This window comes from Rattus norvegicus, chromosome 5 (genome assembly GCF_021556685.1).
Source record: "Rattus norvegicus strain SHRSP/BbbUtx chromosome 5, alternate assembly SHRSP_T2T, whole genome shotgun sequence".
NCBI classification, from domain to species: domain Eukaryota; kingdom Metazoa; phylum Chordata; class Mammalia; order Rodentia; family Muridae; genus Rattus; species Rattus norvegicus.
The window spans coordinates 149,332,040-149,356,381 of record NC_141538.1 but is presented as its reverse complement, the minus strand read 5'-3'; the positions used below and the strand labels follow the sequence as shown (position 1 = coordinate 149,356,381).

At 50.6% G+C, this 24,342-nt stretch overlaps 2 long non-coding RNA genes across 11 annotated transcripts; one reads left to right on the top strand and one right to left on the bottom strand.

Moving 5' to 3' along the window:
- The first annotated feature begins 671 nt into the window (after positions 1–671).
- LOC148006073 (uncharacterized) lies at positions 672–15,160 on the top strand. 9 transcript variants are annotated; one of them, XR_015621168.1, is made up of 5 exons: positions 694–963; positions 8,873–9,022; positions 9,289–9,409; positions 13,623–13,971; positions 14,694–15,160. It is a non-coding gene; the product is annotated as an uncharacterized LOC148006073 (long non-coding RNA). The 9 variants fall into 9 exon arrangements; XR_015621164.1 differs by lacking the exons at positions 694–963; positions 13,623–13,971; positions 14,694–15,160 and adding exons at positions 5,561–5,731; positions 8,602–8,720; positions 10,080–11,635; XR_015621162.1 differs by lacking the exon at positions 13,623–13,971 and having other exon boundaries at positions 672–963.
- On the bottom strand, positions 11,860–18,342 carry LOC148006072 (uncharacterized). 2 transcript variants are annotated; one of them, XR_015621170.1, is made up of 3 exons: positions 17,995–18,342; positions 17,788–17,886; positions 11,860–13,193 (listed from the first exon to the last, which is right to left on the bottom strand). It is a non-coding gene; the product is annotated as an uncharacterized LOC148006072 (long non-coding RNA). The 2 variants fall into 2 exon arrangements; XR_015621171.1 differs by having other exon boundaries at positions 11,877–17,295.
- Between the last annotated feature and the right edge of the window lie 6,000 nt (positions 18,343–24,342).

Here is a 24,342-nt window from a genome sequence, read left to right as displayed (position 1 = left end):
AAGACCCAGAGATGCTATTTTCTCATCCTCCACTGTACCTCTTTCTAGCTCTCGGGCCCTCCAACCTTGTTTTCTTCCACACAATGAGAGAGCAGTGGCCTCTGTCACTCACTGTTGGGAAGGCTGGGTAAGCAAGGCACAGTAAGGTCTCTGAACTAGACCACTCTATGGTCTAGTTTATTTGGGGAAGCAAAGTGCTGGGCTGACTCAGAGTTGAGGAAAGCAGCCAGAGGCCAGTTTTATTGGGAGGGTACTGGTGGGAGGAGGCAGGCAGGCCAGAGCAACCTGGTGGCTAGCATGATGACTGTGACATGTTGTGGGCTGTTTGGGTTAATCCAGAACTAGATGCCCTTGTCTCAGGTAGCTGACTGCTGGGGTTCGATAAGGGAAGCGGTGGTGGCTTTCCTGGTAAACAGAAACTGACCTGAGGAAAGCTGAGTTGAGGTTTCATTTGGGGGCCCTGCTCTGGACTTAGCAGGCCGAGCATGGTGCATCGCAATGGCTGGCTACACTGAGGATGCCATGGCCACCTTGGTGAGAGTGACAAGATCAGGCTCTCAGATGGTGCTTACTGCAGGTAACACCCCTGACAGCATCTACATGGGGCAGCCTGAAGTCATGTGATCAAACAATCCCGGTCCATAGATGGACAAACAGGCAGAGTGGTGGGTGGCGTTGGCAAGCTATTCATCCACAGCCGCACAGGGGAGACAGCCAGCTGGATTGTGTCTTCTCATACTGTGCTTCTCTGCAGGGTAATTGATCATACTGTGAACCCCGAGACCATGCTGTTTCCTGGAAAAACCTGTGTCTACTTGTAGGGTGGCTCAGCCCTAGAACTCACCTTTAATCCGAGAGCTTTCTGCACAAATACTGGAGACAGGATTAAATGAAGTCAGCCCTGGGTCAGCAGCCGAAGCACGTTCACTGACAGGGAGTGAACACAGGAAAAAGACACAGACGGTAAGAGGAAGTTAGGAGAACAGATGGAGAGACACGCAGGAAGTAGAAAGGAGGGACACTCAGCTTGAGGGTTAAGAAAATGAGAAGGCATAGAGGAGAGCTTTCGTTTTGGGATGCCGGCTGTGCAAGAAGGTGAGCTGGGCGCTTTCTCTGCTTCTCTGAACTAGCAGGCCTCTGGCTCCCGAGTCTTCATCGAGATTTTATTAAAAACCGAAGTGCTGTGGGTTGCAAGGACAGTTCTTTTAAAGTGCACTAGTGGGTGTGTATGTGTGTGTGCACGTTCATGCATGTGGGTGTGCTGTGCGTGTAAGAATATGCACGTGTGTACTATTGTAGACTGCTGTCTGTATGTAGGCGAAGGCAGGGCCAAGATAAGGCAAGGCCTGTGATTGGGCAGTGAAAAGGTAAGTTTTGGGAAGAGGAGAAAGGAAAGGAAGAACCAAGATGGAGAAGGAGGACCCAGATCTGTGTGGCCTTGAATGGCCACAGGTAGTTATGGATATTTCGTAAGGGATGGATTTTTATAGGGCAATTTGTCTTATGTAGGTGGGCAGTTTGTATTAATATTAATTGGTTCAGAGCTTAGTGTGTGGTCGTTCTGTGGGGTGAGGATCTACTGATATAAATCTGACTGATAGATTACAAGCTTATTGAGTTTAGATTTTAATGGGTTACTGGGAGTTGTGACTATCACTACTGGGGGCGGCTGCTGGGAATGTGAGCAGAGTTCACAGCAAGAGGGCGGCTGCTGCAGCAGGGCCCAGAGAGTGGCCACAAACAGCTTGGGATGGAAATTGGAAACTTGGCGAGTCGGTCGAGATGCTTTTTTGATTAAGATGAAAATACCTCGCAGATGCCGTGTGGCCCACAGGAGCCAGCAATAGCATGTGATGAAGCATTTTCTTCTTTTAATATTTACCGCTACATACTGTAGTGTATTGCATATGCGCATGTGTATTTGTGGATGGACGTGGGTATGTGTACATGTATGTGTGCATGTGTATACAGGCACACCTGAATGTGTATGTGCACACATGCGCGCGCACGCGCGCACGCGCGCGCGTGTGTGTGTGTGTGTGTGTGCGCGCGCGCACGTGCGAGAGTGTGCAGGATTCATATTGTACAGAATGTTCCCTCCTCTCTCCCTACTGCGTTGGGAATTTTCACTTCTATTCTCTTCTTTCATTGATCCCCAGGAAAATCACCGGCCACCTACCCGTCACCCACCAGCCTATCGAATAAATGCCTCTCCCTCCCTCTGAGCCACACAGCCTGGAGAATGTGTTAACTGTGATCTTTCTTTCCATTTGGTCTCCTGGGATCTCGCCTGTGTTGTCTGTTTACATTCCCCCATTAGTTTTGATGATCTTGCTGGTGGGGCTCGTTTCCCCATGGCTAGCCCTCAAGTCCCTGTCTCCCTGTTCCCCACTGTCGCTCCGGTTCCTTCCTCCCCTATGAGTTCTGTGTCTTTCTTCTGGCTTTTAAAAATAACCTCAAGAGTATTATGGCGCCAATCTTGCTGCTGCCGAGCCCCACACACGCTATGGTCACGTGTTGCACCCCCCCACACACACACGCACACCATGGTCATGTGCAGTCCAGCCCCATACACACCATGGTCATGTGCTACCCAGCCCCATACACACCATGGTCATGTGCAGTCCAGCCCCCCCATACCATGGTCATGTGCCATAACACACACACACATACACACACACACACACACACACACACACACACACCATGGTCATGTGCTACCCAGCCCCATACACACCATGGTCATGTGCTGCCTCCCCCCCCCACACACACCATGGTCATGTGCAGTCCAGCCCCCCCATACTATGGTCATGTGCCATAACACACACACACACACACACACACACACACACACACACACATACACAATGGTCAAATGCTGCATATATATATATATATATATATATATATATATATATATATATATATACACATACCGCCACACACACACCATGTCATGTGCTGGCCCTCAGTCACTTCGACATGATGGAAACTTGAGGAAATGAGTCCTCCAGGAGGATGAAAGTAGGTAACTGGGTGCATGCCCTTGAAGGAGGTTTGGTCCCAGCCCCTCCCTCTCTCTCTCAACTGTCTCCTCTGCCACATACTCCATCCCCTCAAGGACACCTCTCCACCCCAAAAATGCCCAAAGGCAACAAGGCCACTCAACCACAGACTGAAACTTCTGAAACTGAGTCCACATAACCTTCCTTCATCTCAGGTGTTCCGTTACAGCGCTGGAAAACTAACCCACGCAAGCTTCCAAACGTCTCCACTGGAACACGTAGTTCCTCCTCAAACAGCACAGTGTGCCGATTCAGCTGCCTCTAGCATGCTCCTCTCCTGACTCCATTTGGAGCAGAACTCATTGCTCCCTGGCTCTCTGCCCCTAACGTCCCTGTGGACGACCGGCTGCCATTCCTTGGTAGCGGCTCTGTCTCCTTGGACTCTGCAGTTTCTCTGTTTTTGCAGCTCCACATTTGCCTGAGGCAGGTTTTCATCTGCCCTGCTCAGGATTTGTAGACATGATTAATGTAGGAAGAGCTACAGGCTCCGGGGCTGAAAGGACTATGTTTTCTTAATAGCATTAATGCTATGATTAATATTGGTTATAATTAATAAGCAGGATAGCTAAGCGTCTAAGGACTTACTGAGTGCCAGGCACTATTGTAAGAGCCTTTATAACCAACATATTTTTTTAGCCTGCAAATGGCCTCTTGAGAGGAGCTGAAGGAGACCTGAAGCACAGGTGAACTCCTTGCAGGAGGGGGACTGGGCAGGGAAGCTTGGGGCTGAACCAGGGAGGTCAGAGGTCAGAGCTTCCTCCCGTCCTTTTTTCAGTCGTGTGGCCTTGAATGTGACCCCCTTTTGAGCTTTAGTTTCCTACTCTGAGAAACATGGTGTGGGTGGGCACGGCCTCTGTGGGGCCAGGCTGAGGCTAAGACAATAGGGCTGTGATATCCCCATGTCATCTGTGAAGCCTTTGACGTCCCAGCAGAGAGCACAGGACAGAATGACACACGGAGCATCTGCCCTCAGCGGAGCCAAAGCCAGCTGACAAGCCCCACTCCCACACGAGCATCTTCATGACTTCTTAGTGACATGTCTGCATCCAGTGACAGTGCAGCCGGCAGCTAATTGTCACCTGTCATACAAGTGCACAAACCCAGGGTCTCATTTCCAACCAGGTTCGCAGAAGCCTAGCACCTTTTATTTGATGAGACCTCTCTGAACCTGTCAGAGACACATTATGTTTGAAAAAAGCATTTTTCAAAAAAAAATATTTCTTTTCTGAGTTGATATGTTTCCTTGTTTGGTCTGGGGCTCTTCACATGTAGCAGAATAACACACAGCACTTTGGGACAAAAGAAGTTGCTAATGGGTAGAGAGCTGGAGGGATGGGTGAGGGTGTGTGTGTGTGTGCGTGTGTGTATGTATGTGTGTGTGTGCTCATGTGTGTGTGTGCGCCTGCGTGTGTGTGTGTGTGTGTGTGTGTGTGTGTGTGTGTGCGCGCGTGCACGCGAGCGCGCTTGGGCATGTATGCATGTGTTTGTGTGTTCCTTGAGCCTGAGAGACATGTAGTTGGGCTTCTGCACTGTGCTCAGCAAAGGGCCTCACCAGGGGCCAGACCAACATTTTAATCACAGATTTTCATTTACTGTGTCTGTTCCCAAATGTGGGATTTACTGTTTTTAGCCTCAATTTCTTGGTCCCCAAGTGTAGTGATGATGATGGTGGTGATGGTGGTGGTGGTCAAGATGATGGTGGCGGTGGTAATGGTGGTGATGGTGGTGGTGATGCTGGTGGTGATGGTGGTGGTGGTGATGGTGGTGATGGTGGTGGTGATGGTTGTGATGGTGGTGGTGGTGATGGTGGTGGTGGTGGTGATGGTGGTGGTGGTGATGGTGATGGTGGTGGTGGTGGTAATGGTGGTGATGGTGGTGGTAGTGATGGTGGTGGTGATGGTGGTGATGGTGGTGGTGGTGGTGGTGGTGATGGTGATGGTGGTGGTGATGATAGTGGAAAGGCAGCTTCAGGGTCCCCTCTGCCCTGCACCTACTCAGATGGAAATAGTAAATGCTGGCTCTGGCTGGGCTCTCACATTAAGCACCTCACACACAGGCCTACAATATTTCTGCAGCCCTAGGAAGCAGTGTGGTCTCTGTCTGCTCTCCCTCATTCTTTCAGTCAAGGCCACACAACTCAGGAGTAGCAGCCTCAGTAAAGAGACTCATTGCAGTTCCTTTCTGAGTGACCCAGGAAGTGCCACACAAGCGCAGTCCCCCCTACCCCTCACACTCCCATCCCCTCAACCCCTACCCTTCCACCTCTCCAACCCCTCTCACCCCAGCTGACTCACCTGATCACACCTCCACACTCACAGGTGTGGTCAGAATTCTTGCACTCATTTTACAGAGGTGAGGTCAGGTAAAATCTTAATTGGTCGGATAAGGCTAGAGCCTGTGATTGGGCAGTGGAAGGAGGGGGCGGAGCTGGAAAGTTTTAGGGAGGGGAAAGAGGGAGAGAGGGGGCTAGGAGAGGGAGAGGAGGAGGGGGAGGCAGAGGGAGGGAGGGAGAGACTGGAGGGAGATGAGATGGAGACAGAGAGAGACAAGACGGAACCAGAAGAAGAAGAAGATGGAGCTGACCCACGTGGTCTGGAGAAGCTGCAAACAGCAAGAGTCTTCATAGATGGGCAATAAGGAGCACAGGGTACATTTGCCAAACCTAGGTGTGCAGCTCGTATTGGGTTTTGTGTTCTTTGTGCAAGCATTTTGGAGTTGGAGATTTACTGTTATAAATCTGGCGGGTTATTACAGGTCTCTAGTGTTAATTATCATTTTACGGGGCTAAGGGGATCTTTCTGCAGCCTACCCACAGCGGGCGGGTGACCTGGGAAGTGTGAGCAGCTTGGCAGCTAGCTGGCTGTGGGAACCAGGGTGGACAGCCGTTTGGGGCTTCCCATGGGGTTTGGTGAGACCGCCGGTGCCAGTGCCTGGCCATAGTGAGGACTGTCTTTTGAAAACTACATGCTACAGTTCCTGACTTCTCCTGGACTGAGTTCCACCTGTGAGAGGTGAGCAGTGCCCCAGGGTGCAGGAGAAGCCCCCCCCTCCAGGGCACATGGTCATTAAAAAACAGCAGCAGCCCCCTCTCCTTACACCGCACATGTAATTCTGGTCCTACCTCTTGACTAGCCGCAATCCTTACCTGAGGATCTGAGCTCAGAGAGGCTCAACCACCACAGCAAGGAAGAGGAAAACCCAAGGCCGTGTTCTGGGCCATGGGTAGCATAGTGGCTCTCCTATGTGGGTCTTAGGAGAGCTAGAACTTGGTTGGACCCCCAGATTCTGCCTCCCCAGGCTCCTCCCCTTCCAGGGAACTCCTGACACATCCTCTCGTCACTGTCATACTGATGATATCCTGTGATCTTTAAACCTGAAGACAGGAAGTAGCAGAAAGAGGCAGAGCTTTGAGGAAGTCAAGGATGTGGGTGTCCTGGGGAGCTTTTACAGAGCCACAGGAGGCTCTGCTCACAGAATAGGAAGCTACAGAAGAGTGGCATAGGTCAGCTTAGAAAGCCCCTCCCTCTCCCTCAGACGCTGGTGGCCTTTGCTAGGCACTCTGCACTGGCAATAACAGACTGGGTTGCTGATACCTTACTTCCCTTTTACCCATCCTGCCACATCCCCAGCTTCTGGGGGCAGGGGTGGGGTGTGGGGACAGAGCCTGGCACACGGGGGCTATTGGCAAGTGATTGTTAGATGAATGAATCAATCAATCAATCAATCTCAGTTTCTCCATCTAAAAGATGTCTGCAGGATCTCTCTTAACTTCCCTTCCCCCTCCACGTCTAAGGACAATACTGAGTCACACCTGAAAGGCAGGCGGTATGGCAGGGCAGCACAGATACATCAGGGCACCAGCAAGGGGAGGTTGAGGGCCCGGCAGGGCTGGCCACGGTGAGTGCCAGGCTTACAGTGTCTGCTGTGTGTGTGTGGCAGGGGGTGGCTATGGGAAGCAGGCTTTGCCTACTGTAATGTGTCTATAAATATCAGCAGATTACTCTCATCAGCATATGCCTATTGTCTGTCAAATGTATACAGTATGCTTTATTTCCCCAAAGAGCAGAAGCTGCCAAGAATCTGGCGTCACCAACAGGGCCACGTGTGTTTGTTCATTTGCTGACTTGGGAGAGAAGGGGCAGGTAGAGTAGGGGAGACTCTCCCCACAACACAGGCAGGTCCTGGGCCCTGGAGTTCTGGGAGAGACCGAGAACTAGGCAGAGAGAAGCCATCCCAGCCACCAGCTTGGACATACATGACTGTCCTGGGATAAGGAATGACTCCCCGCTCATCTACCTGAGCAGCTCCAGCCAGGGCCCTGCAGAGGGACAGAGTTCTGGACTCAGGCTTACCTCCCCTGAGCCTCTTTAAAGCAGCAGTGAAAGTATCCCTTTGCCCTCTACAAGTAGGAGACAGTACACTCACGCAGCCAGGGCTCCTGAGAGAAGGAACTGCACATTCTCCAGAGCTCCTAATCCCTCCATGTTACTTAGGGGCTGGGCAGTGTGGGAGCCATGGGCCCATTTCACAGATGCACACAATGTCTGTGCTAGTAGTGTGAACAGCCCATGCACTAAGACCTGCACAGGACCCAAGATCACCTTCACAGATTCATGTTAGATGCTGTTCAGTTAGTCTCATGTCACGATCCTATAAGGGACAGCCATGCCCCAGCTGGTGGGCAGGGCAGACATTCAGAGTGCAAATCTCTACTCCCAGGTCCTAGACTTGGCTCCCATAGGCACATTCTTGGGACCACTCATCAGCCAACAACAAGGAAAGGTAGTCATGACTGCCCCTTCCCCACTCCACTCACAGAAGCAGCAGACACCTACAAGGTGAGAGGAACTTAGGGATGGGCTCACGACCTCAACAGTCAAAGGGCATGAGAAGAAATCTTTGGATGGTGGAAGTGTTTCTGGGGAAAAAAATTTTTTTTTCAGTTTTATCCACAGCTTTCTTCTCAACTTAGATGTGAGGTGTGATGCTCGGAAAAGCAACAGCCATCTTGCAACCATGAGGCAACAGGCTGCGGAGTAAAAGCCAACACTGGCCAGGATACTAAAGCAGGAATAGAAAGACCTTTGTTTCTTGAGCATGTGGCCAGGCTGGACAGACACTGCCAATCGGTGGTTCTCAGGGAGCACTTATGCTGTCGATATTTCTTTGCTCCTCTGTTCACGCTGCTCAGCACATCCCAAGTCAGGAAGTAGTAACGACGTGCCGTGCGCAAACCACCAACCAATGCCTTTGCTCCTGTCGCAACCGTTTGTCTGATACTGGGCTCTGAATCCACAGAGAGGGCTCTGTCTCATGGATCTTTGCTGCATGCAAACATCCTGTGAGCTGAGCAAGGCAGTGAATCCAGGTACCAGGATGTTGATAATAGGTCGTTCCGTGTGAAGGTGAAAGACCAGACTGCAGACTGTAAAGTGCTGAGCTGAGATGTAAGCGGGTGGAACGGTGTGGGGAAAGGGCAGGCACAAGAAGCCAGGCTGTTTGGGTGCAGGTGCCCAGAGTCCTCTCCCTTCCCCAGACACTGAGCTACACGGCTGGAGTTCTCTTATGTTCCCCTGAGATTATCGCAAGAAGCCAGAGAACGATCGATCGCTGTAGCTGTAGTTGTGCCTGCGCCAATCTCCACCGTGGTCTTTTGTAAGGGACCAAAGTGGGGAGGGGATGTTGGGAGAGGGGCAGAGGGGGAAACCAGAGAGGAATGTTGGGGCAAATGCTTTTCCAAATGTCAGCTCCGGCTTTCGCGGGGAAAACTGGATTAAAGGCTCGTTACAAATGTGTTTTGCCATCAGAGTGAGAGATCCGTCTCCCCAAACGCTTTGCTCTGACAGTCCGCGTCAAAGAGTTTGACAGAACTCATTTCTCCACCAAACGAATGAGATCAAGGTAGCAACAAAACCGTTTCACGAGGAGCACGGGGCTCGCTTACCTTGATGGAGAGGGTGAGAATTCCAACGGGAGCCTGGGGCTTGCTGCTTGCTTTGATGCAGGGGGGATGGATGCTGGCAGAGCTCAGGGTCATTCGTCCTCTGGAAATTTCTCTGTGTTTCAGGAGTCAGTGGGCAGGCAGGGGTCAGACTGAATGTGGCAGAGTACTCACTCATCCAGGTCCTCCATGATCCAGGGAAGCCAGCACAACCTTTGCTACCCAGTCTCTCCCCTCTTAGTCTCTCCTCCATCACTGATGGACCCTTTTCTGCTGTTCCAGGTTCCCCAAACACGGAGGTCCTGGGTCACTTTGTTTTGACCCCATGACAACCATCAGCAACCCCAGCAACATCCAGTGTGGCCTCGCCCACTTTGACCCCCAGGATTCCCCCTCCATGGAGGTAATACACACCAGGGGGCTGCAGGGTTTGTGTATCCACAGGGATTTATGGAGGGGCACACAGTAGGCCTTCAGCTGCTGGTTGTCTCCCAGAGGCTGTATGGGTGGAAGGTCAGTGGGTCAGTCTGTCCTTAGCTGTTTTGTGAGTGAGGGGCAGAGACTCTGCCTCTGCAGCCATTTGCTTTGACTGTAACAAAATGCCAGAGGGAGCTATTTACCAGGAAAAAAGGTTGATTTTGGTTCCTTGTGGAGATTCTGGTCCTGGTCCCGTGGCTGTTGGGCCGTGTATAAGACAGCAAGGTGTCCCAACAGAAAGCATGTAGGAGTGCAAAGTAGCTTGCCTCAGGTAAGCAGCAGACAGAGGGGCGTGGGGACCTGGTATAGCCTTCAAAGCCACAGGTCCCATGACCCGCCCCCTGTAGCTTCTTCCTGCATTCCTTTGCCTCTAACGGTACCGTGAAAGCCTGGCTCCATTTGTGGATTCATCCATCAAGGTAGCCACAGGCTGTGTGGTCCAGTCACCTTCTGGAAGCTCTAGTACAACCCTCTGGGGACACCTCCAATCTAAGCTCCTACAGCCTCTAAGCCAGGCACCCAAGGGTTTGAGCCCGCCTCCCCCACTGGCTTGCTCTGTGTCACAGGATGGGTGTCTGCCCCTCTCTGTCCTGCAGCTTCCCCACTGGTAACAGGGAGGATATGGACCCTGAAAGCCAAGCACAGGTGATGTTCTCTAACGGTTGAGAAGCATGACAGTGACCATGACAGTGGCAACGGGGACACCGGCACAACAGGTGTGGTTAGACAGCATTGGCAGGATGCTGATCATGTTGAGCATGGAAGACCCTTCCCCCGAATGTGTGGTCACCACAGTCACAGGAGCAATGACAATGGTACCTTGGGTTCTGTCTCAAGCTCAGGATGCTCTGCTTTGAAACCCAGCAGTGACCACCTGCCAACGTTTGCTCTCTTCTGTGCCCCGCCAGGACCCTCAACAGCAGCACCCCATGTCCTCAGCAGGGAGCAGCTGGCAAAACTGAGTCTCAATGCCCAGGGGTGTAGACCTCACACCGGACCTCAGGTTCCCAGTTCCAAAGGCCACCACGGTCCTTCTGGGGTAGTGATGGTGCTGTTCTCCTCCACCCCAAACTCCTCCCTGCACCCCCCCCCAGGCCTCTTTCCCTTTGCTTGAGAAAGTTTCCTTTCAAGCCATTCCCTGAGCCCCACTTCTCCATGTGGTTTCCTTCTCGCTATTACTGAGGCAGAAGTTCCCCCACACCTTGTATCATTGATCTGCACCTCCTGCATTGTTGATTCGGGCATTAATTTGGGCAATGTAAGTATTTACATCATATCCAAACATACAGGACCCTGTCTTGGTAGCTCTTTGCTTTGTAGTTTCCTGAGAGCCATGGAGTGGGAAAGATGCCTGGGTTTTCTCTGAGTTCTATGGGGTGGGAGTCAGTGGGCACCGTGCAAGTGGGAGAACAGGTGTGTGCTTGCCTATGAGGAGGCTTTATGCATGTGCTTCAGAGGAGTCCAGAGGTCATAGGAACTCCTCCTGGTGGTAACCAGGTCACCCCCCCCCAGGGGCGGGGTGTTTCCTGTTTCAACTGGAAGTCCCTTCGAGTATCACCCACATGCCAGGTCACTGATGTACAGATCACTGAATTCACACCCTTGGCAAGTGACGTTGGAGGTCCCCCCCTCCTCCCCAGCCTCTCTGGAACAAGGCATGAATGACTGTGACAGGGGTCTGCTCAGGACCTGGCCAGGCTGTATGCTCTGGGAGCCCTGGAGCCCTTCCTTGCAGAACAGCCTCACCCAGGGCAACTGCTGCCCAGCTGATCAGCAGGCCAGGAAGCACCAGCCACCTACAGAGGAGGACAGCCAGGAAAGGCAGTCACAGGATGAATCAGGTCTACGCAGGAGACAGGAGCAGAATCTGTGATCACAGCAGCCATAGCTGAGCAAGGCAGAGCAGAATGGCCAGCGCTTTAAGGGCAGAATCTTAGTTGTCCTTCCACAAACCAGAAAGTCACTTGACCAACATAGGCACGAGACCAACAAAGAGTGGGGCCAGGAATTAAACCTAGGCTGCAGAGGCTGCCAAGAGTTCATGTTCACAGTCAAGGTGTGATGTTGGAAGCCCACTTCTGCTACCTGCAAAAGCCAGTCCTGTCCTGATATAAAATCCCAGACCCTCAGAACTGAGGGGATGCTGGGGCACCGTTAGCCCTGAGTTGTTCTTCTTGGTGGCTTCTGGCCACACACGGGGGCTGAGCCCTCGAGAGGTGGCTGGTTGGAATGATGGTGTTATTGTGGACTGCTGTAGTGGCACATGCCTTTAATTGCAGCACACAGGAGGCAGAGGCAGGTGGATGTCTACCAGCCCAAGGCCAGAGTGCTCTACATAGGAAGACCCTGCCTCAAAAAAGAACAAAACAAATGAACGAAAGGCATGAGAGTTTAAGGTGGAAACACCTGTATTTACAGTATGTAAGATTTGGCCGTTTCTGGGTTTACACCATTTCTGGGTTTACTGATCCATACTCAACCACAGACCAAAAGGATTGCATGGAGAACTTCCGTTAAAGTATTCCATATAAGTAACTCCTGAGTCTCCTTGTGTGCCCTACTTTAAATACAGTCATGAAATCTCATGGGAATCTTGTCCATCCACCCGTAATATGAATTCTTCTTTTCTCCAGTGTGTCCCCAAGGTATATGCTACCTTCCTCCTAGCCAATTAGTGGCCATCACAGGTCTTGGGTGGAAGGAACCCTTCTGTCACTTAGTAACAGCCCTCACACGGCAATCCTGCCGCTGTATTTGCATTGCTGGACAGACACCACAAAGAGCATCTCTCCATGGAAAGGGAAGGGAAGAGCAAAACGCCACACAAGATCTGCAGGGCGGGAGAGTAAAGACAGCCCACTGAATACAGCATTCTCTGGAATATTTTGATTTAACTACTCAGAGTAGGGCAGCCCTTTACAGACCGGGAACCGGAATTGGTAATTATTTTCGGAAGATTTGTTTTTACATTGAGAAATCTACTCCATCTGCAAGTTAGCCAATGAAAACCACAGATCCCCTCCTCCCCATCCAAGATTGCCCCCCTCTCTGTCTTGAGAGACTGCTCCTGAAGAAGGTGAGATTAGGGGATCTGACTGATTTAGACAGAGAGATCACTCCTACAGTGGTTTGAAAGTAAAATGTCTTCCAGAGGTTCACGTGTTTGAATGCTTCAACCACTGCTGGTGGTGCCATTTAGAAAGTCAAAGAACCAGCAAGATCTTTTAGGAGAGAGAGGCATTGACCTACACTGTCATTAGAGTTCAATTCGTGGCCTAGTTGACAAATTTGGCTGGATCGTAGATCTGAATGTACATGGGGAAACAGTAGATAGGAGACCGATTAGCTGAAGGTTCAGGAGCCCTGGGGTGTGTCCTGGTTTAGGGCTCAGGGTATGTCCCCACAGGTTTGGGGGACCACACCATGGAATATGGGGTCACATGACATGTCGAGCTAAGCAAAGCTGCTCTATAGGAACCTACCATGTGGTAGCTTTGTAAACAAGATGCTAAGAAACTTGAGACCCTCCTGTGACTTCCTCACGCTTCTTCCTGAATATTCTCCCGTTGCTGGCACAAAGAAGCTTAGGGTAGGCCTGGAAGGTGGGGTAGTGGAAGGGCTGAATGTCCTGCAGCCTCGAGGGTCCAGTCTGCAGCAGGAACGGAGCCTTTGAGGAACATGGCTGCTGGGAAAGGCTGTCTGACAGAAGCCTGTGAAAAATGAAGGGACAACAGGAAGAGGGAGAAAGGAAATCTATAATTCCCCGGGGATGGAGAGGCTCCATTTGTCAACTTCTCCATTCTAAAAGTCACCATGGACACGAGGGCTCCTGAGCTCTTGACTCTGGACATGATGGAGCTGTTAGTCCTCAGTCAGCAGGTCGCAGAGGGAAGGAATGGCTTGAGTGCTGTCCAGTGTGTCAGCAGTGGCCCAGAGTGGGCTGCAAGGCCCTGTACCCTGTACTCTGCAACTCTACCTATGGTTGCTGTGTGACCTTGGAAATCAGTCTCCCTCTCTGGGTCTCCTCTCTACCTTGTTCCTTAGAGACAGGGAGGGCTGAGGGACCTTCAATCTGGATGGATGTTCAGGAGTCCAGGGGCAGGGCTTGAGAAGTGTCTTAGTTACTTTTCTGTTGCCAGGGCAAAGAGCATGATCTAAAGCAACTTGGAGAAGAGATAGTTCACTTCAGCTTAAAGCTGTGGTCCATGAAGAGAAGCCAGGGCAGGAACCGAAGAAACTGAGGTCGTGGAGGAACGCCGCTTACTGGCTTGCTCTCCCTGCCTTGCTCTCCCTGCCTTGCTCTCCTGGGCTTGCTCTCCCTGGCTTGCTCTCCTGGGCTTGCTCTCCTGGGCTTGCTCTCCCTGGCTTGCTCAGCCTGCCTTCTTACACAACCCAGAACCACATGCCCAGGGTGACATCAACCACAGTGTTCTGGGCCAACCCGCATCAATCATTAATCAAGAAGATCCCCTAGAGACTTAACTACAGGCAAGTCTTTAGAGGCATTTTCTCAGTTGAAAGTCCCTCTTTCCAGAGGACTCTAGCTTATGTCAAGTTGACATGAAAGTATCCAGGATAGGGGACAGTCAAGAGACCAGGTTGGAGGGAAGAGCTTCATCCACCTGGGAAAGGAAGTGCCCAGATTCACTCACCATGGCTTCCTAGTAACTGGGCTCCTGAGGTCCTACTCGTTGCTCTAGATCTGACTCTAGACAGGAAGTCACAGAGTCACTTGCCCCTTCCATCCCTCCCAGCCCTCTAGAAGAGGCCACCTCCAGACAGTCCTCCTGGATTGCTAAGGCTGTGTTCTCAGCTCCAGAGTCTCTCCTGCCCATCACTTCCCTCTCCGTGTTTCTGAAACTCCTTCCTCCCCTCAGCATATCCAGATGAGGCTGAGAACAGGACACCACCAAAAATCTACTCAAACTTCCCTTGGTAACATTTCTCAGAACACCCCAGGGTCCCAAAGACTGAAATCTGACTTCTCCAGCTGGGCATGGTGGTACATGCCTTTAATCTCAGCACGCAAGAAGCAGAGGCAGATGGATCTCTGTGAGTCTGCGACCAGCCTAGCCTGCTTAGTGAGTTCCAGGATAGCCAGGGCTACTCAGAGAAACACTGTCTAAAAAACAACAACAAACGAACAAATGAGAAATCAAATTTCTCCTGACACGTGGCACAGTTCCTCTGCTTTCTCTCCTGATCCCCAGGTTCCTTGAGTCCCCTGGAGCCTCCACCTGCAAGGCCCACCTACCCATTTTTGAATCAACACACCCTCTCAGCTGCCACAGGGGCATTGCACTCACTGTCCTTGTGGCCTGGAGGAGACAGCTTCACCTTCTGTGGGGCGAGTGGACCATGCCATCATAAAGAAGACCTGGTAAGGTTGAAGCAGGTTCAAAAACCCCAGGAATTCTCATAATGAGAGCAACAGGCTTTGGAACCAGCTCCCAGCCAGGGTCTACCTGCCCTGAAACACGTAATCACAACACCCCACTGAGAGGGCATGACAGCCAGTCACACAGGGACAACACCTGAAGTCTTTCCCCCATGCAAATAGAGCATCCCTAACATCTCAGACTGAGCCAATGGGAAGCGTCTATTCCTGGACCCCACCGTACCCCCAACATGTTTGTAAAGTCCCTGTCCGAATGGAATAAAGTGGGTGAGTTATTTCCTTGAGAATCATCTGAGGGTGGCTGTTTTATTGAGCTGTAACACTCTGAGGAAGCATTTGTCATTGAACCTTGGCTCTGCCCAGCAGGCCGGACTGGAGCTCTCTCTCGCTGCAGCTTGCCATTGTGGCTACCAGATGCCCTTTGCTGCTGGTTGCCACCACATCCAGCCACTCGCTTAGTGGCTCTAGGTACCACTTCTGTCTGCCTGCCACCATAGATGCTACTGCTGTCATAGCAGGGGGCAGCAATGGTAGAGGCAGTGGTAGCTGGAGAGATCGGCTGCCTGCCCAACCTGGCTTCCCCTCCGAGAGCTATAATACCTTGGCTGTTCTGGGCAGAGCCCTGCAGAACGTTTCATTCCAGCCAGGTTCGAGATCCTTGGATTGCATGCTGTCTCCCTGCAATCCTAGTACTGTAGAGGTGGAGACAGAATGGTCCCTGGGACTTGTTGACCAACCAGTCTAGCTTATCTGGGGAGTTTCAGATTTAATGAGAGGTCCTGCCTCAGAAAAACAAGGTGAGAAGGTCCTGAGGTTTCTGAAGCTGACCTCCAACCTTCACGTGCACGAATACACAAACATGCACACACACACATACACACTCACGCACATGAGGTAAGGCTTGCTTAAAGGCAAGACACAAAGCCACCATCCATAGGATCGCACACAAGTGTTCCTGGTATTGAAGTGATGCTGTTTTTATAATTAAATCGGAAAGAGAGAGAGAGAGAGAGAGAGAGAGAGAGAGAGAGAGAGCGAGAGCACTGTGCTAACATGACTTTCATTCACCCGAGGCAGGATCTCGTTACATGGCGAAATACTTCTTTCTGGAAATCAATGGAAGCCCATGGGAAGAATTACTAGCTAAATAATGAGAGCAGATGAGTCGATAGACCCCAGTGAGCAGCTGAGAGGAGGCCACAACTCACTCCTGATTACAGGGCCAAAGACGCCACATAGATAACATGGTGACACTGAGCTATGGGAAAATGTACAAATTCTTAGAAAGGCAGGAACCAAGGTGCCGGCAGACTAGCTGCCTGGGCTGTGTATTTTCCATTCACAGGACTGAGTCTGGGGCACACATCTTAGCCCAGGGCTGGACCCTACCTGCTGGAGCGATGTCTCCCCAAGGCCTCTTCCCCAAACTGCTGTGCTCCCAGCAGACCACGTTTTAGCAGTTTGCAGAGCAGTATCTGTGTGCCCACCACCTCTCACATAGCGTGACCGTGTCTGGATTTCACTCTTCAGTTTGCAAAGTTAGATGAGACACCCCCGCCCCCCATCAGTGAGTGCTTGGGGGCCAAGACCCTTGAGGTCAAATGACTCTGGGCAGGGTATTTCCCTTGTGTGCCTCAGTTTCCCCATCTGTAAAATAAGACTGACAGTGTCCCCATAGGGTGTCTGTGGCATCTGTCCCTGGGAAGCATAAAAGCCTTAGTCCTCAGTTATACCAGCCCCTCCCCCTCTTTACTGAAGCACAGAGAAAAGAAGCCTGGTGTGGCAGGGCCAGTTCTGTCACCTCTTCTGCACTGTCTTCTGGCTGAAGAGAGAGAATATGAGGAACATGGGGCTCCTGGCTCTTGTCCCTGTGGGTGGAGACTGAGAAAGGGGCATTGTCACTGGCCACACAACCCAGCATGGGGCTGAGTGCTGGAGTCACTCACAAAGACAGCGCCATTCCCTCCTTGCAGCAGAGGCAAGAGTCCAAGGTCCCACAGATGGCAATGTCCTGTCAACCTGGCATTTGTGGCTGTCCACACCTTAGACCCCCACTGAGTTCATCGTCATAGGTGAAGACACAGGCTCAGGGTGGCTGTGAGAGCCTCCCAAGGTCCCACAGAGTCCACCCAAGAGGTGTCATTGCCCACTCTGTGACAAGGTAGCTACTTCTATTCTCTGTCCTCAGAGCCTTGTTGACCAGCTGCTGGAGGAGGGACATGGGAGACAGGAGGGTAGGCTGGCCTGTAGCCTCTTGACTTCAGCAGTTGCTGGAATTGTTGTTGCTCTAGCCCCTATGTGAAGCCAGAGCCTCCTCAGAGATTCCTGCAGGAGAATCTTCATTTCTTTCCCGGCATCGGCATCGGCAGAACCATGCATCTACCTCCGAAATAGCCGCTCCCTCTTCACAGGATCTGGAGGGAACCCCACACAAATGGATGCTTCTTCACCTCATTATCACTCCTCCTAGGGTCGAAGGTCACATCAATAACTCCTTCTTGCCTCTAGCCCACTGCAGAGCTAGCCAGGCTGTGTCAGCTTACTCCCAAAATCAATGATGAAGCAAGCTTCTAAATTCTCCATCGGCTTAGAGTTCATAAACCAAGGCCTTTTATACACTCCAGCTAGGCTAGCAGGGACCCTGAAGAGATGTCATTCTGGAGTCTCTAGTGCCCTAAACCCCACCCAGGGTCAGGGGCCACCTGGCTTGCTCAAAGAACAATGAGGGGAGCGGTGGCCCAAACCAGCAAGCAATTGGTGTCCCAGATGCCCTGGTCCTCACCAGTCTACCCATGGTGGACACTCCTACCTAGGAAAAGCCCAGTGGCCTAAGCAAGAAGGACTCAGGAGAATAGAAAGGCTTCCTGGCTCAGAACGTCCCCAGGAAGGTCTTTTTTGGGTCGTACTTGCCAAGTCCCAGGGACATTCAGTGCTCAGGCTGCTCTTCCCCAAGTTCACGGATTCACAGTCAGGCGGACGTGGAACACAGCTCCCTCCTGGTAGCTCTGTGGCAGTGAGAGAGTCAGCTGTGGCTGTGCAGCAGCCGTGTACACCTACCTGGAGGCCACCAAGGGCCCAAGCTCAGGCCAGAGTTCCTGTGTTAACGTTCTTACCACTGACGAAAAGCCAGCGTGCAGGACAGGAGCCAGCCCGGGGACCCCATGTCCTGGGATACTCTCCAGCCCTGTGCCTGACAGGTAGGGGACATCGGACGCTTCCATTCTTCACAGCAGAAACTGGCAGCCAGCAATCTGTCCCCAGCCATGGGCGTGTTTCCTCAGGGAGTGAGGGAGTCAGGAAGCAGAAGCCAGAAATTAACCGGGAACTGAGCAGATAGGATGAGCTAAGATCTGCAATGGTGCTTGCTGTGCTGCGGTGCCTTCCCTGGGTGAGCAGACCTAGGGGGTCACACGCACTGCTGAGGGCACTTGAGAGTCCACGAATCCAAGATCCAGAGTGAGGGAGAGGGTTACTTGCGAGCATCATTCCTTAGTGAGTCCGTAGGTAATCTGAGGCTGTGTGTGTGTGTGTGTGTGTGTGTGTGTTTGTGTGTGTGTGTGTCTGTCTGTCTGGTGCGTTTGTATGTGTGTGTCTGTCTGGTGTGTGTTTCTGTGTGTGTGTCTGTCTGTCTGGTGTGTTTGTGTGTGTGTCTGTCTGTCTGGTGTGTTTGTGTGTGTTATGTGTGTGTGTGTCTGTCTGTCTGGTGTGTTTGTGTGTGTGTGTCTGTCTGTCTGGTGTGTTTGTGTGTGTCTGTCTGTCTGTCTGGTGTGTTTGTGTGTGTGTGTCTGTCTGGTGTGTTTGTGTATGTGTTTGTGTTTGTGTGTGTGTGTGTGTCTATCTGTCTGGTGTGGGTGTGTATGTTTGTGTGTGTGTGTACCTGTCTATCTGTCTGGTGTGTGTGTCTGTCTGTGTGTGTCTGTCTGGTGTGTTTGTGTGTGTGTGTGTGTGTCTGTCTGGTGTGTTTGTGTGTGTGTGTGTGTCTGTCTGTCTGGTGCGTTTGTGTGTGTGTGTGTCTGTCTGGTGTGTGTTTCTGTCTGGTGTGTTTGTGTGTGTGTGTCTGTCTGGTGTGTTTGTGTGTGTGTCTGTCTATCTGGTGTGTTTGTGTGTGTCTGTCTGTCTGTCTGGTGTGTTTGTGTGTGTGTCTGTCTGGTGTGTTTGTGTGTGTGTCTGTCTGTCTGGTGTGTTTGTGTGTGTGTCTGTCTGGTGTGTTTGTGTGTGTGTCTGTCTGTCTGGTGTGTTTGTGTGTGTGATATGTGTGTGTCTGTCTGGTGTGTTTGTGTGTGTGATATGTGTGTGTCTGTCTGGTGTGTTTGTGTGTGTGTGTCTGTCTGGTGTGTTTGTGTTTGTGTGTGTATGTGTTTGTGTTTGTGTGTTTGTGTGTGTGTGTCTATCTGTCTGGTGTGGGGTGTGTGTTTGTGTGTGTGTGTGTGTCTATCTGTCTGGTGTGGGTGTGTGTGTTTGTGTGTGTGTGTACCTGTCTATCTGTCTGGTGTGTGTGTCTGTCTGTGTCTGTCTGTCTGGTGTGTTTGTGTGTGTGTGTCTGTCTGGTGTGTTTGTGTATGTGTGTGTGATTGTGTATGTGTGTGTGTGTTCTGTCTGTCTGGTGTGTTTGTGTGTGTGATGTGTACATGCGAGTTTGTGTGTATACATGTGAGTATATGTGTGTGGTGTGTGCATGTGAGTGTATACATCTTTGTGTGTTGGGGCGTGTGTGTGTGTGTGTGAGAGAGAGAGAGGGGGGAGGGGAGGGGAAGGAAGGGGAGGTGAGAGAGGGAGGGAGGGAGAGAGAGAGAGAGAGAGAGAGAGAGAGAGAGAGGCACCCAGCAATGCACAGCAAGAATGAGCTCTCTGAAGAAGCAGATCTTGTCTCTCAGAGCACACACCTAAGCAAAGATCAGAGGCTGAGGCCCAGAGAGGATATGGAGTTTACCCAGTGAGGAGCTCAGAAGAGGAAGGAGAAGTCGGAACCCGGTCTGAACACTATTTCTTCGGTTGTACAGGATCTTGTGTAGCAGAGGCTGCCCTTAAACTGGTCATATGGGGAAAATGATCTTGAACTTCTGATTCTCCTGCCTCCAAAATGCCAGGATTAAGGGTGTGCTCCTCTTTGCCTATTCCGGGCTTAGAGAAAACAGAGTCTGCCCGGGGATGAGTGCAGAATTGACATCATTCCTGGGCACTCAAGGTGCCACTGTCATCTAACTGTCCCAGCTCAATGGCAGCAGAGCTTAGGTGCCACTTACACTGAGCACAGAGTTATAAACCTGCTTTGGTGTTCTTTCCAAATAAAAATAATGCTCCACACGGGGTGGGGAGTTTTCATGCCCTTATTCTATAACCTATAACCCACCAGACATTTCTTTCCCCGGTCGCTCTCCACCGTATTTTCTGAGACAAGGTCTTACACTGAACCTTGAACCCACTGATGCCGCTAGGCTGGCTCCCAATAAGGCCCCAGGATCCGCTGCCCACAGACCCACACTACTGCAAGCTTTTAGTGTGGATACTGGGCATCCAAACTCAGGGTGCAAGGCAAGCACTGTGCTGGCAGCTAACTGTGCAGCTCCCACCTTTCCCCTGACCCCTCACACCTAGGAGGGAAGAAATCCCCCAACTGTAGCCTGCTGTCCCACAGAAACAGGAAATGAGATTCTTCCCTGAGGCTCATCTTCCCACCCTCCCCCATTGCCTCCTCCAAAGCACCACTCCATAGAGTGTGGTGGGGTCTCGGAGGGGGCGGCTAGGAACTTAGGACACAGCTATCTGAGGACCCCCTGTTGAGACAGCCTGTTCTCCTAGCACTCTGGAAGCTGGTGAGGAAGGACTGACGTTTATAGACAGCCTGAGCTACTTAGCAGAGCCCAAGCTGGCTGAGACTACACAGTAAGACTGTTTCAAAAACAAAAGCAGAGGATTCTTTGAAGAAGAAGCCTAGAGACAGAAGAACTGAGGAATCCAGGCCCCAGAACCTACAGCTGCATTTGACCCCCCTGAGTGCACTAAACATTAAATCCAGCCTGATTAAAATAAATCTTCACACCGAAAGCTTTTTTTTTCAACTCAGTCCCTATTACTAGCTACCGCATGTCTGGCTTTCAACAAAAATCACAGGAGAGGACAAGAGGGAAGGAAAAATGTGGATAAGAAGAAACAAAGGGAGCCTAAGAACTAAGCACGAGGCTCAGAAACCGTGTAGATTTGAAGAACTGTCGGCCGAGGGTTTTAAACAATTTGGATGGCTGTGTGGGGGCTCCAGGGAAAAATGGGGAGAGAGAAAATGGCTGTTAATTCAGGAGATGGACAGTTAGAGGAACCGAAGGGAAGGCTAGCACTGAGAAGGTGTTGTAAAAGGGACGGATGCTGTGCACAGATCCAATAGGCTGCATGGCCATAGAACAGAGTGCATAGACACAAAGATGGCTCCCGATGACGCTCTCCCACCGGAATGTAGAAGGAGGTGGGGTGTGTGGTAAAGCAGACCACAGTCTGTAAGCCTCCTAAGGGTGTTTCAGAATACTTAATGCGCTTCCTTGAAACTAGCAGAGCCAAAGGAGAAGACAGGAAAGAGGAGAAGTGGTGACTAGCCAGGAATTGCCCAGGGTTCTCAGCAGAGAACCAAAGCACTCCCATAGATAGAAGATGGCCTGCGTGAGAAGCAGTGCTAAGTGATTGGACACCCGCATCTTTAAAATGAATCTGGGCACATCTCCCATCAACAGCAAAAAAAAAAAAAAAAAAGAAAAAAAAAGAAAGAAAAAAGAAAAAAATCTAAACAGAAAACACAACAGTTTCAGCAGAAAACACAGGCGGCTTTGCTTTTGGTAGTGGGCAAGGATTTGTATATTCGTGCTTATGTGCTTTTATGTGTATGTATGTGCATACATGTGTGCGCATATGTGTGTGTGTGTGTGTGTGTGTGTGAGTGTAGGCATGCATGTGGGGGTCAGAGGTTGACACCGCGAGTTCTTAGTTTTTGAGACAGGGTCTCTCATTGGACCAAGCTCATTAATTCAGCAAGACTGGCTGGCCAGCCAGCAAGTCCCGTGTCCTCCCTACCCCAGCACTGGGGTTAGAGATGTGTCCTACTGCACCAGAGTTTCCTGCGGTTTCAAAGATGTAAACACAAGTCCCGAAGCATTCACAACAAGCACTTTACCAAGTGAGCTGTGTCCTCAGCTCCTGCTAGTGGGTTTTATATTCAAGATTAAAAGCCTGATTCGTGAAAGGAAAATCAATTGATGTTGGACTTCGCTAAAATTACATTTTTCCCCCTTCTCTCTGAAAAGAGGTTAAGAGGATCAGCAGATAAGCCAATAGGCTGGGGAGAAAATATTCACCAACCACACCACACCTGACTCAGGACTATTACTGTTACCTAAATTAACTGTTGCAGTTCTGAGGGGAAATGGATCCTGGCAGTCAGGAGGGAGCAGGGGAAGATCACTCCATTACACCTCACAACGAACCTCACACAGGTGTTTGTTGGGAGCGACACAGAGGGTGGCTGCCTCTGCTAAGGCAAGAAGTAGCAGGGAACTGAGTGGGAAACAGACTTCAGATATGGTTTCTTGGGGGTGGAGTTTTCTGGGTGGAGATTTGTGAGATTTCAAGGCAAGCCTAGGGCTCAGGGATTAGTAGGGTTTGGAGCTCCAGGACTGGTAGGGTTTGGTGAGTTTTCAAATCCAGAAGTGGGCTCAGACCTTTACCTTACACCTTACACAATTGACAGTAAGAAAATTTTCCAGCAAAAACATGAGCAAAAGATCTGAACACTCCTCACCAGAGAAGATGAATGGAGAGTGAATACGCTTGCAGACAGGTGTCCTGCCTCATTCCATGGGTGGGTTGAAAACAGAAGCAAGGAGACACCATTAGAGTCTGTCTTGTATGTGCTTGTAGTGCCAGGGCAGTGGCACTAGTAGGAGGTGTGGCCTTGTTGGAATAGGTGGTGTCATGGTGGGCATCAGCTTAAGACCCTCATCCTAGCTGCCTGGAAGTCAGTATTCTGCTAGCAGCCTTCAGATGAAGATGTAGAACTCTCAGCTTCTCCTGTACTATGCCTGCCTGGATGCTGCCATGTTCCTGCCTTGATGATAATGGACTGAACCTCTCAACCTGAAAGCCAGCCCCAACTAAGTGTTGTATTTTGCTTTGGTCATGATGTCTATTCACAGCGGTAAAACCCTAACTAAGATAGAGTCTGATGACAAATGAGTTAAAGAAGCTGGAGGGCAGAACTGCCTTAGGGGTTAGACGATCTGGCGCCCTCACAGGGGATGTGTATCTGGTTCCCAGCACCTTTGCTGAGTAGCTCCCAACCCTACTTAACCACAGTTCCAATAGATCCTGGTGCCCTCTTCTGGCCACTGAGGGCATTGCACCCACAGACCCAAAACCCACCCCCCACAAATACATATTTTTAACATTAAAAGGGTGGGATTCTTATCTGTTTTCTTTGTTTTAAAGAGGAAGCTGATAGCACTCCTGGCTGTGGGATAAAGAGCATAAGAACTCTTCCTCACACCAGTGGGCTTGTGAAGTAGGCACACACACTTTCAGGCCTAAGTTAGCATGTAGGCCAGTAAACACATCTCTAAGTAATCACTCAACTGACCTTAAACCTTTGTCTACATGAAAGTCTACATTTCAGTATTTATAGCCACTTTACTTGCAATTCCCCAAAGCCAGAAACGGCTATTCTGTCCCTATGTCAGGGGAAAGAGTGAGTAAACTGCGGCACATACCTACCGCGGAATATTATGCAGCGACGAACATAAATGCTCTAGCAAGATGCGAGAGAATGGATAAATCTCCTGCATGTATTGCTAAGCAAAAGAAGCCAACCTGGAAAGACTGTGTAAGGCGCAGCAAATATGACATTTTTGGAAAGAGAAGCTGTTGAAACAGCTGAGAAGCCATCATTGCCTGCTCAAAGGAGGAGGGGATGAGGAACAGGAGTCTTAGGTTTGAAAATCTCCCGAAAGATTCATGTCTTCAAATTTTTTATTCATCAGTAAAGAAACACGAAATGATGTCATGTTCAGAGAAAAAAAAAGTGGTTTGAACTGGAGATCATTATGTTAAGTGAAAGAAGCCAGACTGGGACACATAATGTTTATCTCAAACATGGATCCTAAATTTAAGGGAATAAATGTATGCAGTCCAACAATACGGTGGCAGATGCCTATTTCCTCACACTCAAGAAGCAGAGGCAGGAGGATTTTCACAAATTTAATTCTGGCCTGGTCTACATATTAAGCTACAAGCCAGCTAGGACTACATAGCAAGACCCTGTCTCATAGGAACTAAATAACGTATGTGTAGGCATGTGCCTGTGCACACACATACGTGTACAGGCATGAGATTAGAAAGAGGATTCTTAGAGGGGAGGGAGAGATCTTGAAGGGAGGAGAGATCTTAGGGGGAGGGAGAAAGATTTTTAGAAGGAAAAAGAAATCTTA